Raw genomic sequence first — 18881 nt, forward strand, 5'->3', positions numbered from 1 at the left:
TACTTATTACAGCTTGACAAAGGCAACACACGGCTTGACACCTGTTGTCCGCATTTCTGTTAAAATAATTCCACACCGAAGAGGTGATTTTTTTTGTATTTTGACCAGGCATGTCAATGGCCATATTCATCCCACGGACAACAGGTGTCTCCCCGGGTGCCTGACTTAAACAAACCACCTCCCCATCAGACTCCTCCTTGTCAATTTCCTCCTCAGCGCCAGCAACACCCATATCCTCATCCTGGTGTACTTCAACAGTGACATCTTCAATTTGACTATCAGGAACTGGACTGTGGGTGCTCCTTCCAGCACTTGCAGGGGGCGTGCAAATGGTAGAAGGAGCCACCTCTTCCCGTCCAGTGTTGGGAAGGTCAGGCATCGCAACCGACACAATTGGACTCTCCTTGGGGATTTGTGATTTAGAAGAACACACAGTTCTTTGCTGTGCTTTTGCCAGCTTAACGCTTTTCATTTTTCTAGTGGGAGGATGAGTGCTACCATCCTCATGTGAAGCTGAACCACTAGCCATGAACATAGGCCAGAGCCTCAGCCGTTCCTTGCCACTCCGTGTCGTAAATGGCATATTGGCAAGTTTATGCTTCTCCTCAGACACTTTAGTTTTTTTGATTTTACATGCTCTCTACTATGACATTGGACATCGGCCTTGGCAGACAACGTTGATGGCATTGAATCGTATCTGCCATGACTAGTGGCAGCAGCTTCAACACTAGATGGAAGTAGATCTTGATCTTTCCCTATTTTACCCTCCACATTTTTGTCCTCCATTTTTTAATGTGTGGAATTATATGCCAGTAATATATCAATAGCAATGGCCTACTGTACTGTACTACTATATACTTGTGGTCACCAAAATGCTGCACTGTACTACTATATACTGCTCACAACAATGCAGCACAGATATGGATACTTGAAGTGACACAGAGCTGCAAGATACAGCAATGGCCTACTGTACTGTACTACTATATACTGGTGGTCACCAAAATGCTGCACTGTACTACTATATACTGCTCACAACAATGCAGCACAGATATGGATACTTGAAGTGACACAGAGCTGTAAGATATAGCAATGGCCTACTGTACTGTACTACTATATACTGGTGGTCACCAAAATGCTGCACTGTACTACTATATACTGCTCACAACAATGGAGCACAGATATGGATACTTGAAGTGACACGGAGCTGCAAGATACAGCAATGGCCTACTGTACTGTACTCATATATACTGGTGGTCACCAAAATGCTGCACTGTACTACTATATACTGCTCACAACAATGCAGCACAGATATGGATACTAGAAGTGACACAGAGCTGCAAGATACAGCAATGGCCTACTGTACTACTATATACTGGTGGTCACCAAAATGCTGCACTGTACTACTATATACTGCTCACAACAATGCAGTACAGATATGGATACTTGAAGTGACACGGAGCTGCAAGATACAGCAATGGCCTACTGTACGGTACTACTATATACTGGTGGTCACCACAATGCTGCACTGTGCTACTATACTGGTCACAACAATGCAGCACAGATATGGATACTAGAAGTGACACAGAGCTGCAAGATACAGCAATGGCATACTGTACTGTACTACTATATACTGGTGGTCACCAAAATGCTGCACTGTAATTCTATATACTGCTCACAACATTGCAGCACAGATATGGATACTTGAAATGACACGGAGCTGCAAGATACAGCAATGGCCAACTGTACTGTACTACTATATACTGGTGGTCACCAAAATGCTGCACTGTACTGCTATAAACTACTCACAACAATGCAGCACAGATATGGATACATGAAGTGACACGGAGCTGCAAGATACAGCAATGGCCTACTGTACTGTACTACTATATACTGGTGGTCGCCAAAATGCTGCACTGTACTACTATATACTGCTCACAACAATGCAGCACAGATATGGATACTTGAAGTGACACGGAGCTGCAAGATACAGCAATGGCCTACTGTACTGTACTACTATATACTGGTGGTCACCAAAATGCTGCACTGTACTACTGTATAGTATATACTGGTCACACAACAATGCAGCAGATATTGAGCACTGATCAGGATACTAGAACTGAGTCTGACATGGAGCTGCAAGATACAGCAATGGCCTACTGTACTGTACTACTATAATATACTGGTGGTCACCACAATGCAGCACACTGAGCACAGATATTGAAATTTTAAGGCAGAGAACGTAGCCACATCCTCTCTGCTCAATCTACAATGCACAAGTGAAAATGGCGGCGACGCGCGGTTCTTTATATGGAATACGAATCTCGCGAGAATCCAACAGCGGGATTATGACGTTTGGCCTCGTTCGGGTTAACCGAGCAAGGCAGGAAGATCTGAGGCTGGCTAGGACCCGTGTAAACCACGTGAAGTTCGGGGGGGTTCGGATCTCGACGAACCGAACCCGCTTATCTCTAATTGGTATATGTATTAGAGTTTTTGCAGTGTCTTTTTTAAGATATGGTCGTATTTTGGATATGTTTTTTAGACGTATGTAACATGATTAGATGTGAGGTTAATCTTCTTTGCAAGACAGTTCATCATCTATGGATGCGCTCTGTCAGTCCCTCCATTGGTTACCTGTATTCATAGGTGCTGGAACAGGGGGGCAAGGGGGCGGCTTGCTCCCCTAAATATTTGAGAGGCACCAGTCAAAGTACTGGGTCACGAAGCGCAGTGCGGCGGCCATCTACAGTTAATATGAGCAGTGTCAGGATGGAGATAATACCTTTTCCAGCTACTCCTAACCTACCACACCTCCTAACTTCCCACAGCCCTTCTCCGCCCATCTCCAAGGCCCCACTCCCCCCTGCACCCAGCTCCATCCCCTACAGTGTGTGGCTAGTTACTGAAGGCTGGCCCCTCCTTATGTGCGCAGCCTCAGTCAGGGTGTGAGCTATGAGTGGATCCTGTTTCTTCACCTTCTACATAAAGTTACTCACATATTACAGTTATGTTATTAGGGCATATTTATTAATAGAGATGAGCAGAACTTAGGGGATCCAGCGTGATCCGAGCTGCAGCTCAGATCTCCGCACCTTACCCAGATCCCTATCCGAGGCAAAACCTTGAGATCCCGTTGTCGGATCTCCACTGCTGACACCGTCAGAACCCCTGCAGTGAGTACACCACCAGGGGTGTAGCGAGGGTGGCTTCAGTGGAGTTCATGCTCCAGGAGCCTGCCCTGGGAAGCTGGCCGCGGCTGCAGTCCCACCATCACTGCTTCTGTGTGCACCAATACCCAGCAACTCTCCTTCTGTGTATGTGCCATGCCTTCCTTCATGCTGTGACACTGCAGGTAGAGTCATCTAATTAATACGGAAGATTTAGAATGCAGATGGCCGCCAGAGACACAACATACAAAGTGACAGAACTTGTATGAGCTGGCAGATGGGAGACAAGATGGCAGGTAGTGAAAAACAGGTCAGTGAGATGCTGGAAGTTTCTTGCCATGCCCTGTTGTTGCTGGTGACATATATCACCCTACAACAGAAGCCAGCACAATCTGCCAGGAGCCTATACCCTGTCCTCTCCCAGGAGTCACCCAGCAGCAGGACAGTGCTTTCCACCATTTGCCTGAACCAATGTACTGGTGTCTGTCACATAGCATCCTGTAGCATTAACTCTTCACCCTACTAACCTGCTGGTACTCACCGGGCTTCTCCTCTTCAGAGTAACATTTTTCCAGAGAGGCAGCTGGTGCAGGAAACCCACGGTCAGTGGTCTCCTGTCAGCTCTATGTTTTTCCCCTGGTCTTTACACCAAATACTTATGTAAACAGGTAGGAAAACACTGAATTTTCATCCACAATGCTGACAACAGAAACATTATATCACCCGGCCAGCTTAAAGGAAGAGGAGCATGCAGGCTGAAAAGAAGAAGGCAAGTCAGAGTGGGCCGGTGAATGGGTTGGCTATTGCAGCGACACTGGAGGATGGAGTGATGGGGCAGAAGGCTGAAGAGACAGGGGGCTGAAGTGACAGAAGGCAGGAGGTTTGAGGTTTGGGATAAAGGCTTTAGTGACAGGGGGCTAAATGCTGGAGTGACATGGGGCTAATTGCTGGAGTGACAGGGACAAGGAGGCTGGAGTGACAGAGCAGGAGGCTGCAGTTACAGGGGGCTAGAGACTAGAGTGACAAGGAACTGGAGACTGGAGTGAAAGGAGGCTTAAGAGACAGGAGGCTGGATAGACACTGGGGGCAATAGGCTGGAGTGACACGCGGCAGGAGGATGGAGTGACACAGGGTAGGAAGCTGGAAAGACATGAGTAAGGTGTAACAGGGCAGGAGGCTGTAATAACAGGCCAGGAGGCTGTAGGGATATCCGGCAGGTGGTGATGCAGGGGTCATGAGTCTGATTAAACCTCTGTTGTATGATGATGACATTGGTTATACTCCTACACAAACAAGCATCTTCCAGACCATGTGATCTCCTACATGAATAGATACACACATGTGCTCCGGACACCATGGTTACACGCTACACCTCTGTACACCACTTGGACACCGACACTGCCGGTACCCCTACAATGAGGACACCGTCGGCACCCCTGCACTGAGGATACCACTGGGATACCCGTACTGCCATCACCGTTGGCACCCCTGCACTGAGGGGACCTTTGGAACACCCGCACTGCTGAAACTGCCGGCACCCCTGCAATGATGACCCCATTGGCATCCTTGCGCTGAGGCCACCACTGGGACTCCTGCAATGCCGACACCGTCAGTACCCTTGCACTGAGGACACCACCTGGACACCAGCATTGCCGGTATTGCTGAAATCCCTGCAATAAGGACACCACATGCACCCCTGCAATGAAGACACTACTGGGACACCCACATTGCTGACAATGCCTGAACCCCCTCAACGCCAATAGCACCAGCATACCCACATTGAGGACACCGCCAGCATTCCGCACTTGCCTATACCACCTCCACCCTTGCACTGAGAACACTGCTGTCACCCCCCCCCCACTGCTGACACCGCCGGCACACCCACATTGAGGACACCGCCGACACCCTCACACTGCTGACACGGCCGGCACCCCTCCATTGAAGACACCCCTGCACTGCTGACAGCACTGCACTGTGGACAACGCCAACATCTCATGCCACTGTAAAAGCACTATTGTTGTATTAGTCCTGCACTGTATCTCGCACTGTATCCGACATGCACTGTATCTGACTTTGCACTGTATTTGACCGGCACTGTATCCAACCCATACTGTAAACTGCACTGTATCCGAACCACACTGCATTCCACACTGTATCCGACGCGCATTTTATACAACCTGCACTGTAACCTACACTGTTTCCAACCCACACTCCGACCTGCACTGTATCCGACCCAAACTGTATCCCACACTATATCCGATCTGCACTGTATTCAACCTTGCACTGTAGCCAATGCGCACTGTGTCCAACCTGCACTATATCTAACCCGCACTCTGACCTGCACTGTATCCAACCCACACTGTAACCTGCACTGTATCTGACCCACACTGTATTCAAACCGCACTATGGGGCCAATTCAGACCTGATCGCTAGGCTGCATTTTCTCACAGACTGCAATCAGATCTGAACTGCGCATGCATATGCACCGCAATGCGCAGGCGCGTTGGACCGCAGCAACTGGGATCGCCGACAAGCGACGGGATGGTGCGAAATTTTCAAACACACAGGCGATCGCAAGGAGATGACAGGAAGAGGGCATTTGTGGGTGGCAACTGACTGTTTCCTGGGAGTGTTTGGAAAAACGCAGGTGTGTCCATGCATTTACAGGGAGGGATCCTGACGTCAATTCCGGTCCCGGACAGGCTGATGTGATCGCAGTTAGTTCTGGGCTGCGCAGATACTGCATAAAATCAGTTTGTGCAGCTCTGCTACACATGCGATCGCACACTTGCACAGCTAAAATACACTCCCCCTGTAGTCGGCGACTATCTGATCGCAGCAGTGCAAAAATCGCTGCCTAGTGATCAGGTCTGAATTGCCCCCTATATGAGATTTGCACTATATACTACCCGCAATGAATTCCACCAACACTGTATCCGACCTCAGTGCCAGATCAAGGTCCTCATGGGCCTGTAGCTGAAATTCACAAAGGGCCTATCGTGTACTGCCAAAGGGGTGTGACCAGCATGGTGGTGGTGCGGCAACTGTTATGAGGGTGTGGTCTATGCCGTAGGGTGTGGCTAGCACCATGGAGGACATAGCTACCCACCTACCTTCAACCACCTCAATCTCCATCCCTTCTTTGTTTATGTTTAGCATACATCACCTGTTATATTACTGACCACTGAATTAAAAAAAATACATAGAAAGCACAAACTAGAGTTTAATAAAATGCAAACAATTTTATTTATAAAGTGATTTAACAGAAACATACCTGAAAATTGCTAGTTTTCCAATATTTAACTTAGAACAAAGTACAAGGTGCAGACCATGAAAACATAATAAATAATACTAACTAAATATTAAATAATACAAAAAAAATGTGAACTACAGTATGACTGCAAAATAAGTGACCTGCTCTTCAGTTAAGATCTTGCAGCGTTTAAAATCACAGGTAGTATAGGTTATTTCGCTCTATATTTCAAAAGTAATGCTCAAGAGACCTCACTCTTAATTGAATAGGCCCCATGACTTAATCATATTACCAGAGATATTATCACCTATGATAAATTTGACATAGACATTGGTTTGCCATATAGACTGCAATATCAGACATGCAACGATCCATTGGGCTCACAAAATAACGGTTTGTAAAGACTCAAACTTTTAACTTGGTAATTAAAGAAATCCAAAAGTTGTTTAATTAGAAAACACTGGTGAAGTTAAGAGCATGTGTACTCATATAAACCACACTTCACTTCAGCTTTTAACAGGTAAGTGCTACACAACAACCAGACTAGAAACAAACTGAGGATAGTGAACAAGTATTGCTAAACATTAACTTTTCTTGCTTTTCGACTGGAAAATTCTTCTATTGCAGTTTCCATATCCATTTCTCTTAATAGTTCATTTTCAATGCACAAAAGAGAGAGTGCATTTAAGCGCTGTTGTGCCATGGAGGACCTCAGTGCATTTTTTAACCACTGCAGTTGGTGACCATCAGACATAGGTACATGCTTAGTGAAATACCTACATTTGGGAAGTTACCAACCAATGCCTCTGTAATTAAAAATGTATACATTTTGATTTCCTGGCTCTCATGTATATCTGTGTTTGCACCGGATGAAATATAGATACGAAAGAAAGCAGCAAAGTGTACTACTTCATCTGCATACTCTGGACCAAGATCTCCTGGGTATATTCCTACTAATGCACTGGCCTTAGCACGTACGTCATCTGATGGCAGAGAGCACAGTTCTGAAAGAAATCGAAATCTGTCTCGAATGACACTGTATGCTTCTTTTCTTCGATTTAGTGATGACAATAGCTGATCAATTATGGGAAGAAAAGTGCTCACTTTAAATTTGTCTGATGGTGAAAGTCCAGCAGCAGCATCTTCAGTCCCACTTTTTATTTCTTTTAATTTGTCTTGTTTGTTTGTAATCATCGCAGGAGTAAAGTATTTTACTTTGGTTCTCAAATTCTAGAAAATGAGAACGGAGGCTTTCTACAAACATTTTAAGGCTTCCAAAATGTCTGTGGCTCTGTTCAAATCAAATCTTGAATCTTGAAGAAAATTACTTGTTTTGTTAAACCGGCTCAGTATTGTGGACCAGAGTTGCACCATTATCCCATTTCCTAATTGACCCATTGTAGTACAAAGTCCCTTTGCTTCCAAACATGTTTCTTCCCTTTCTGATGTATCATTTGCCATATTGTGTAGAAGATCTTTAATAGCTTGATAGCCTTTTTTCAAGGAATTAAGTGCATCATGGTGAGCAGACCAACGTGTATTTGAAAGGCATTTTAGTGTTGGTAATCCAAGGGGTTTGAAGACATCTGTCAGAAGATTCCAACGATGTGTAGATGTAGATAAAAACACATACAACTTCTGAACAAAGTCAAAAAACAAAACTGCCTCAGGACAACACTTTACAGCACTTTGCCCTAGAGATGAGCGCCTGAAATTTTTCGGGTTTTGTGTTTTGGTTTTGGGTTCGGTTCCGCGGCCGTGTTTTGGGTTCGAACGCGTTTTGGCAAAACCTCACCGAATTTTTTTTGTCTGATTCGGGTGTGTTTTGGATTCGGGTGTTTTTTTCAAAAAACACTAAAAAACAGCTTAAATCATAGAATTTGGGGGTCATTTTGATCCCAAAGTATTATTAACCTCAAAAACCATAATTTACACTCATTTTCAGTCTATTCTGAATACCTCACACCTCACAATATTATTTTTAGTCCTAAAATTTGCACCGAGGTCGCTGTGTGAGTAAGATAAGCGACCCTAGTGGCCGACACAAACACCGGGCCCATCTAGGAGTGGCACTGCAGTGTCACGCAGGATGTCCCTTCCAAAAAACCCTCCCCAAACAGCACATGACGCAAAGAAAAAAAGAGGCGCAATGAGGTAGCTGTGTGAGTAAGATTAGCGACCCTAGTGGCCGACACAAACACCGGGCCCATCTAGGAGTGGCACTGCAGTGTCACGCAGGATGGCCCTTCCAAAAAACCCTCCCCAAACAGCACATGACGCAAAGAAAAAAAGAGGCGCAATGAGGTAGCTGTGTGAGTAAGATTAGCGACCCTAGTGGCCGACACAAACACCGGGCCCATCTAGGAGTGGCACTGCAGTGTCACGCAGGATGTCCCTTCCAAAAAACCCTCCCCAAACAGCACATGACGCAAAGAAAAAAAGAGGCGCAATGAGGTAGCTGTGTGAGTAAGATTAGCGACCCTAGTGGCCGACACAAACACCGGGCCCATCTAGGAGTGGCACTGCAGTGTCACGCAGGATGTCCCTTCCAAAAAACCCTCCCCAAACAGCACATGACGCAAAGAAAAAAAGAGGCGCAATGAGGTAGCTGACTGTGTGAGTAAGATTAGCGACCCTAGTGGCCGACACAAACACCGGGCCCATCTAGGAGTGGCACTGCAGTGTCACGCAGGATGTCCCTTCCAAAAAACCCTCCCCAATCAGCACATGATGCAAAGAAAAAGAAAAGAAAAAAGAGGTGCAAGATGGAATTGTCCTTGGGCCCTCCCACCCACCCTTATGTTGTATAAACAAAACAGGACATGCACACTTTAACCAACCCATCATTTCAGTGACAGGGTCTGCCACACGACTGTGACTGATATGACGGGTTGGTTTGGACCCCCCCCAAAAAAGAAGCAATTAATCTCTCCTTGCACAAACTGGCTCTACAGAGGCAAGATGTCCACCTCATCTTCACCCTCCGATATATCACCGTGTACATCCCCCTCCTCACAGATTATCAATTCGTCCCCACTGGAATCCACCATCTCAGCTCCCTGTGTACTTTGTGGAGGCAATTGCTGCTGGTCAATGTCTCCGCGGAGGAATTGATTATAATTCATTTTAATGAACATCATCTTCTCCACATTTTCTGGATGTAACCTCGTACGCCGATTGCTGACAAGGTGAGCGGCGGCACTAAACACTCTTTCGGAGTACACACTTGTGGGAGGGCAACTTAGGTAGAATAAAGCCAGTTTGTGCAAGGGCCTCCAAATTGCCTCTTTTTCCTGCCAGTATAAGTACGGACTGTGTGACGTGCCTACTTGGATGCGGTCACTCATATAATCCTCCACCATTCTATCAATGTTGAGAGAATCATATGCAGTGACAGTAGACGACATGTCCGTAATCGTTGTCAGGTCCTTCAGTCCGGACCAGATGTCAGCATCAGCAGTCGCTCCAGACTGCCCTGCATCACCGCCAGCGGGTGGGCTCGGAATTCTGAGCCTTTTCCTCGCACCCCCAGTTGCGGGAGAATGTGAAGGAGGAGATGTTGACAGGTCGCGTTCCGCTTGACTTGACAATTTTGTCACCAGCAGGTCTTTCAACCCCAGCAGACCTGTGTCTGCCGGAAAGAGAGATCCAAGGTAGGCTTTAAATCTAGGATCGAGCACGGTGGCCAAAATGTAGTGCTCTGATTTCAACAGATTGACCACCCGTGAATCCTTGTTAAGCGAATTAAGGGCTGCATCCACAAGTCCCACATGCCTAGCGGAATCGCTCCCTTTTAGCTCCTTCTTCAATGCCTCCAGCTTCTTCTGCAAAAGCCTGATGAGGGGAATGACCTGACTCAGGCTGGCAGTGTCTGAACTGACTTCACGTGTGGCAAGTTCAAAGGGCATCAGAACCTTGCACAACGTTGAAATCATTCTCCACTGCACTTGAGACAGGTGCATTCCACCTACTATATCGTGCTCAATTGTATAGGCTTGAATGGCCTTTTGCTGCTCCTCCAACCTCTGAAGCATATAGAGGGTTGAATTCCACCTCGTTACCACTTCTTGCTTCAGATGATGGCAGGGCAGGTTCAGTAGTTTTTGGTGGTGCTCCAGTCTTCTGTACGTGGTGCCTGTACGCCGAAAGTGTCCCGCAATTTTTCTGGCCACCGACAGCATCTCTTGCACGCCCCTGTCGTTTTTTAAAAAATTCTGCACCACCAAATTCAAGGTATGTGCAAAACATGGGACGTGCTGGAATTTGCCCATATTTAATGCACACACAATATTGCTGGCGTTGTCCGATGCCACAAATCCACAGGAGAGTCCAATTGGGGTAAGCCATTCCGCGATGATCTTCCTCAGTTGCCGTAAGAGGTTTTCAGCTGTGTGCGTATTCTGGAAAGCGGTGATACAAAGCGTAGCCTGCCTAGGAAAGAGTTGGCGTTTGCGAGATGCTGCTACTGGTGCCGCCGCTGCTGTTCTTGCGGCGGGAGTCCATACATCTACCCAGTGGGCTGTCACAGTCATATAGTCCTGACCCTGCCCTGCTCCACTTGTCCACATGTCCGTGGTTAAGTGGACATTGGGTACAACTGCATTTTTTAGGACACTGGTGAGTCTTTTTCTGACGTCCGTGTACATTCTCGGTATCGCCTGCCTAGAGAAGTGGAACCTAGATGGTATTTGGTAACGGGGGCACACTGCCTCAATAAATTGTCTAGTTCCCTGTGAACTAACGGCGGATACCGGACGCACGTCTAACACCAACATAGTTGTCAAGGACTCAGTTATCCGCTTTGCAGTAGGATGACTGCTGTGATATTTCATCTTCCTCGCAAAGGACTGTTGAACAGTCAATTGCTTACTGGAAGTAGTACAAGTGGGCTTACGACTTCCCCTCTGGGATGACCATCGACTCCCAGCGGCAACAACAGCAGCGCCAGCAGCAGTAGGCGTTACACGCAAGGATGCATCGGAGGAATCCCAGGCAGGAGAGGACTCGTCAGAATTGCCAGTGACATGGCCTGCAGGACTATTGGCATTCCTGGGGAAGGAGGAAATTGACACTGAGGGAGTTGGTGGGGTGGTTTGCGTGAGCTTGGTTACAAGAGGAAGGGATTTACTGGTCAGTGGACTGCTTCCGCTGTCACCCAAAGTTTTTGAACTTGTCACTGACTTATTATGAATGCGCTGCAGGTGACGTATAAGGGAGGATGTTCCGAGGTGGTTAACGTCCTTACCCCTACTTATTACAGCTTGACAAAGGGAACACACGGCTTGACACCTGTTGTCCGCATTTCTGGTGAAATACCTCCACACCGAAGAGCTGATTTTTTTGGTATTTTCACCTGGCATGTCAACGGCCATATTCCTCCCACGGACAACAGGTGTCTCCCCGGGTGCCTGACTTAAACAAACCACCTCACCATCAGAATCCTCCTGGTCAATTTCCTCCCCAGCGCCAGCAACACCCATATCCTCCTCATCCTGGTGTACTTCAACACTGACATCTTCAATCTGACTATCAGGAACTGGACTGCGGGTGCTCCTTCCAGCACTTGCAGGGGGTGTGCAAATGGTGGAAGGCGCATGCTCTTCACGTCCAGTGTTGGGAAGGTCAGGCATCGCAACCGACACAATTGGACTCTCCTTGTGGATTTGGGATTTCGAAGAATGCACAGTTCTTTGCTGTGCTGCTTTTGCCAGCTTGAGTCTTTTCATTTTTCTAGCGAGAGGCTGAGTGCTTCCATCCTCATGTGAAGCTGAACCACTAGCCATGAACATAGGCCAGGGCCTCAGCCGTTCCTTGCCACTCCGTGTGGTAAATGGCATATTGGCAAGTTTACGCTTCTCCTCCGACAATTTTATTTTTGGTTTTGGAGTCCTTTTTTTACTGATATTTGGTGTTTTGGATTTGACATGCTCTGTACTATGACATTGGGCATCGGCCTTGGCAGACGACGTTGCTGGCATTTCATCGTCTCGGCCATGACTAGTGGCAGCAGCTTCAGCACGAGGTGGAAGTGGATCTTGATCTTTCCCTAATTTTGGAACCTCAACATTTTTGTTCTCCATATTTTAATAGGCACAACTAAAAGGCACCTCAGGTAAACAATGGAGATGGATGGATTGGATACTAGTATACAATTATGGACGGGCTGCCGAGTGCCGACACAGAGGTAGCCACAGCCGTGAACTACCGCACTGTACTGTGTCTGCTGCTAATATATAGACTGGTTGATAAAGAGATAGTATACTCGTAACTAGTATGTATGTATAAAGAAAGAAAAAAAAACCACGGTTAGGTGGTATATACAATTATGGACGGGCTGCCGAGTGCCGACACAGAGGTAGCCACAGCCGTGAACTACCGCACTGTACTGTGTCTGCTGCTAATATAGACTGGTTGATAAAGAGATAGTATACTCGTAACTAGTATGTATGTATAAAGAAAGAAAAAAAAACCACGGTTAGGTGGTATATACAATTATGGACGGGCTGCCGAGTGCCGACACAGAGGTAGCCACAGCCGTGAACTACCGCACTGTACTGTGTCTGCTGCTAATATATAGACTGGTTGATAAAGAGATAGTATACTCGTAACTAGTATGTATGTATAAAGAAAGAAAAAAAAACCACGGTTAGGTGGTATATACAATTATGGACGGGCTGCCGAGTGCCGACACAGAGGTAGCCACAGCCGTGAACTACCGCACTGTACTGTGTCTGCTGCTAATATATAGACTGGTTGATAAAGAGATAGTATACTCGTAACTAGTATGTATGTATAAAGAAAGAAAAAAAAACCACGGTTAGGTGGTATATACAATTATGGACGGGCTGCCGAGTGCCGACACAGAGGTAGCCACAGCCGTGAACTACCGCACTGTACTGTGTCTGCTGCTAATATATAGACTGGTTGATAAAGAGATAGTATACTCGTAACTAGTATGTATGTATAAAGAAAGAAAAAAAAACCACGGTTAGGTGGTATATACAATTATGGACGGGCTGCCGAGTGCCGACACAGAGGTAGCCACAGCCGTGAACTACCGCACTGTACTGTGTCTGCTGCTAATATATAGACTGGTTGATAAAGAGATAGTATACTCGTAACTAGTATGTATGTATAAAGAAAGAAAAAAAAACCACGGTTAGGTGGTATATACAATTATGGACGGGCTGCCGAGTGCCGACACAGAGGTAGCCACAGCCGTGAACTACCGCACTGTACTGTGTCTGCTGCTAATATATAGACTGGTTGATAAAGAGATAGTATACTCGTAACTAGTATGTATGTATAAAGAAAGAAAAAAAAACCACGGTTAGGTGGTATATACAATTATGGACGGGCTGCCGAGTGCCGACACAGAGGTAGCCACAGCCGTGAACTACCGCACTGTACTGTGTCTGCTGCTAATATATAGACTGGTTGATAAAGAGATAGTATACTCGTAACTAGTATGTATGTATAAAGAAAGAAAAAAAAACCACGGTTAGGTGGTATATACAATTATGGACGGGCTGCCGAGTGCCGACACAGAGGTAGCCACAGCCGTGAACTACCGCACTGTACTGTGTCTGCTGCTAATATATAGACTGGTTGATAAAGAGATAGTATACTCGTAACTAGTATGCATGTATAAAGAAAGAAAAAAAAACCACGGTTAGGTGGTATATACAATTATGGACGGGCTGCCGAGTGCCGACACAGAGGTAGCCACAGCCGTGAACTACCGCACTGTACTGTGTCTGCTGCTAATATATAGACTGGTTGATAAAGAGATAGTATACTCGTAACTAGTATGTATGTATAAAGAAAGAAAAAAAAACCACGGTTAGGTGGTATATACAATTATGGACGGGCTGCCGAGTGCCGACACAGAGGTAGCCACAGCCGTGAACTACCGCACTGTACTGTGTCTGCTGCTAATATAGACTGGTTGATAAAGAGATAGTATACTACTAATATTATATATACTGGTGGTCAGGTCACTGGTCACTAGTCACACTGGCAGTGGCACTCCTGCAGCAAAAGTGTGCACTGTTTAATTTTAATATAATATTATGTACTCCTGGCTCCTGCTATAACCTATAACTGGCACTGCAGTAGTGCTCCCCAGTCTCCCCCACAATTATAAGCTGTGTGAGCTGAGCAGTCAGACAGATATATAATATATATAGATGATGCAGCACACTGGCCTGAGCCTGAGCAGTGCACACAGATATGGTATGTGACTGACTGAGTCACTGTGTGTATCGCTTTTTTCAGGCAGAGAACGGATATATTAAATAAACTGCACTGTGTGTCTGGTGGTCACTCACTATATAATATATTATGTACTCCTGGCTCCTGCTATAACCTATAACTGGCACTGCAGTAGTGCTCCCCAGTCTCCCCCACAATTATAAGCTGTGTGAGCTGAGCAGTCAGACAGATATATATAATATTATTTATATATAGATAATAGATGATGCAGCACACTGGCCTGAGCCTGAGCAGTGCACACAGATATGGTATGTGATTGAGTCACTGTGTGCTGTGTATCGCTTTTTTCAGGCAGAGAACTGATTATAAATAAAACTGGTGGTCACTGGTCACTATCAGCAAAACTCTGCACTGTACTGAGTACTCCTAATGCTCCCCAAAATTAGTAAATCAAGTGTCTCTCTAATCTATTCTAAACGGAGAGGACGCCAGCCACGTCCTCTCCCTATCAATCTCAATGCACGTGTGAAAATGGCGGCGACGCGCGGCTCCTTATATAGAATCCGAGTCTCGCGATAGAATCCGAGCCTCGCGAGAATCCGACAGCGTCATGATGATGTTCGGGCGCGCTCGGGTTAACCGAGCAAGGCGGGAAGATCCGAGTCGCTCGGACCCGTGAAAAAAAACATGAAGTTCTGGCGGGTTCGGATTCAGAGAAACCGAACCCGCTCATCTCTACTTTGCCCAATAAGGTTTAAAGAATGCCCATAGCATGGAATATATTCAGCTAGCACATTCTTCTGACAAATCAAGGCCTGCATACTATTGTATTTTCCACTCATATTCGGTGCATTATCATATTATTTGGCCTCGGCAATCTTGAATGGAAATACAATTTTCCTCAAGAAAAAGAAGAGGGGTGTTTGCCAAGTGTTCACCAGTATGTCCATGTACTGGAATAAATTTGGTGAAATGCTCAATGGGTCCATTTGGAAGCACATAACGAAATATGTGTTAGCTGATCAGTGTGTGAAATATCGGGTGTTGAGTCTACACTTACAGAATAGTACTTAGATGTTTTTATCTCAGTTATGATCTGCCGCAATACTTGTCCGATCACCTCAATAAATTCATCACAAATTGTTGAGGACAGGTATGATATGTGTCCTCGCCCTTTGTTAGCATGCATCTGAATGTGTTCAGCAAGGAAGGGATCATACTCTGCCAAAAATTCTAGATACCCTAAATAATTACCATTGTGCACCGAGCCAATGATTTCATCATTTCCACGAAAGGCAAGATCTCTCGATGAAAGGAGTTTAATTGTGCTTTCAATTCTGCGTAGAATTTGATGCCAATACTTTTTCTCAGACTCGTATTGAATCACCAGAGATGTCTATATGTTCTCCTGTCAATTTTCTTCTAATAGGTTTCTCAAGAGAATCTGCATGAGTTGCACTACTTTCATGGCGGCTCAGATCTCTGCCTGCATGTCTCCAGTCTGAATAACCATCAGTTGCCAACACGAAGGTGGTATCTGGAGAAAATAATTTGCAGTGTTCACAAAAGAGTTTGAGTGTTTTTGGCGAGTTGCAAAGCCAGTCACACTGAACTTTCTCACCATTCATTTGTTCACGATAAAACAATGACTTTGTACAATGTCGTGCAAAATGTTCACCAGGGAATATTTTTCGCTATTGGTAAAATCACTGTCCAGGAAGTGGCAATCAGCCCTTCGGACAGAAAAATTAATGCAACGCTTCAGAAACTTTCCACTCTCCTACATCATTTGAAAATGTTTTTTTTGTTTGTTTTTCTGTATCACTTTCAACTGATTCACTGGTTACATTTTGTACATCTAATGCAGGGGTGGGGAACCTTTTTTCTACCGAGGGCCATTTGGATATTTATAAAATCCTTCGGGGGCCATACAAGTCTGCCCGCCCGCGCGCCAAAAAAATGGGTGTGGCCAGTTAAAATGGGACGTGATACACATATGCCCCCAATAGTGCAGTGCCAGATCCACAATTGCCCCCACAGTGCCAGGTATACAAATGCCCCTCACAGTGCCAGGTATACAGATGCCCCCACAGTGCCAGGTATACAAATGCCCCCACAGTGCCAGGTATACAAATGCCCCTCACAGTGCCAGGTATGCAAATGCCCCTCACAGTGCCAGGTATACAGATGCCCCCACAGTGCCAGGTATACAGATGCCCCTCACAGTGCCAGGTATACAGATGCCCCCACAGTGCCAGGTATACAGATGCCCCCACAGTGCCAGGTATACAGATGTCCCCACAGTGCCAGGTATACAGATGCCCCCACAGTGCCAGGTATACAGATGACCCTCACAGTGCCAGGTATACAGATGCCTCCACAGTGCCAGGTATACAAATGCCCCTCACAGTGCCAGGTATACAGATGTCCCCACAGTGCCAGGTATACAGATGCCCCCACAGTGCCAGGTATATAAATGCCCCTCACAGTGCCAGGTATACAGATGCCCCCACAGTGCCAGGTATACAGATGTCCCCACAGTGCCAGGTATACAAATGCCCCTCACAGTGCCAGGTATACAGATGCCCCCACAGTGCCAGGTATACAAATGCTCCCACAGTGCCAGGTATACAAATGCCCTTCACAGTGCCAGGTATACAAATGCCCTTCACAGTGCCAGGTATACAGATGTCCCCACAGTGCCAGGTATACAGATGCCCCCACAGTGCCAGGTATACAGATGACCCCCACAGTGCCAGGTATACAGATGACCCCCCCCCTTGTCCTGCTTACCGCTCCTTTCGGCGGGACACGGAGGAGAGCGCGGCTATGTTGGGCGGCGGCGTGTAGGACTTGAAACCAGCCGCCGGTTCGAGAGCCAATCAGAGCTCGCGGAACGGCAGCCGCGGCTCCTGCTTGGCTGCCGGTCTGCGAGCTCTGATTGGCTCACGAACCGGCGTTTGGTTTCAAGTCCTACACGCCGCCGCCCGACAATAGCCGCGCTCTCCTCCCTGTTCTGACAGCTGAGACACGCTGCCTCCGGACTGTGCGGCGGCGTGTCTCACTGAGAGGAGCGGGTGGGCCGGACCAAATGGCTTCGCGGGCCTTATACGGCCCGTGGGCCGGAGGTTCCCCACCCCTGATCTAATGTATCTGCATGATCAGTGGATGCACTAGGACTGGCTTCACTTGCACCAGCTTTACTTGCACCAACTGCAAAGTCTCTGGCAATGGATTCACTTGAATTGACTACAGAGGAACTGGCTGCACGTTTTATAGAACAAAAGTCTGTAATTTTTTTGGTATTAGCCAATACTTTCTCTAGGTTTTTCTTTTCCTCTTTCTTAGCTTTAAGTTTATCCCAGCCACTCTGTTGTTTTTTCATGTTTACCTGAACGACAAGTAAATTGTTACTTAGAAAATACTGTATAGGTATTTCTCTAGCGTATTCTACACTCAGATTTAACTATATAAAACATTTTTGAGCTGATTCTAAGTTGGGTGGATCTCTATGCACAGACGAAAATAGCAATTTTTAGCATACAGTGCATGCACAGAACTGAATTTTTGCTTATCTCTCTAATATTCTGAATCTTACACGCCAGATTTAGGCAGCGATAAAGAGATTGCGTGGAATTGTTCTGTCTTGTGGGAGTATAGCTAGAGGTCCGCGCTATTCTGAGTCGTGCGTATGGAGAAGATGAAGCCTGTTTTAGATGGATCTCTTGCACCTAGCATGGGACTGGTGCCAGTGCTGATACTAATGGTGACGCTTTTGGCTCTAAACAGAAAAATAGGGGATAGCGGCTTCCCACTTGCGGGCATACAGATTTTTGCTTTAGCCGAATGGAAACGCACATTAGCATAAGATAGGCTGCCACGACTACCCACAGCTACAACTACTTTCCATCCGACTCAGAATCAGCCCCTCTGCTTAATCTGCAAATAAACTAGGCTCTACATATGGAAGACCTATTTCTCTGCAGGATGATTCTTCAGAAAGTGAACATAAAATCCCGTGCATCAGATGCTTTTACATTTTTTTTCTTTTAAACTGGTCTGTTAAGAAATTGTTGTTATATGAAAACTCAGTTGCTTAATAGCAATGCCTTACCCTATAACTTAAGACCCACTAAAATCTTGTATTTTTGAGAAGTGTTTTGTTTGAATTTGTGTAGCTATCCTGTGCATCACGGAGAATCGCCCCACCGTCATTGAAATTACTTAGAATTTCAATGGGGGAATTA

Source organism: Pseudophryne corroboree, chromosome 1, assembly GCF_028390025.1.
Source record: "Pseudophryne corroboree isolate aPseCor3 chromosome 1, aPseCor3.hap2, whole genome shotgun sequence".
Lineage (NCBI taxonomy): Eukaryota > Metazoa > Chordata > Amphibia > Anura > Myobatrachidae > Pseudophryne > Pseudophryne corroboree.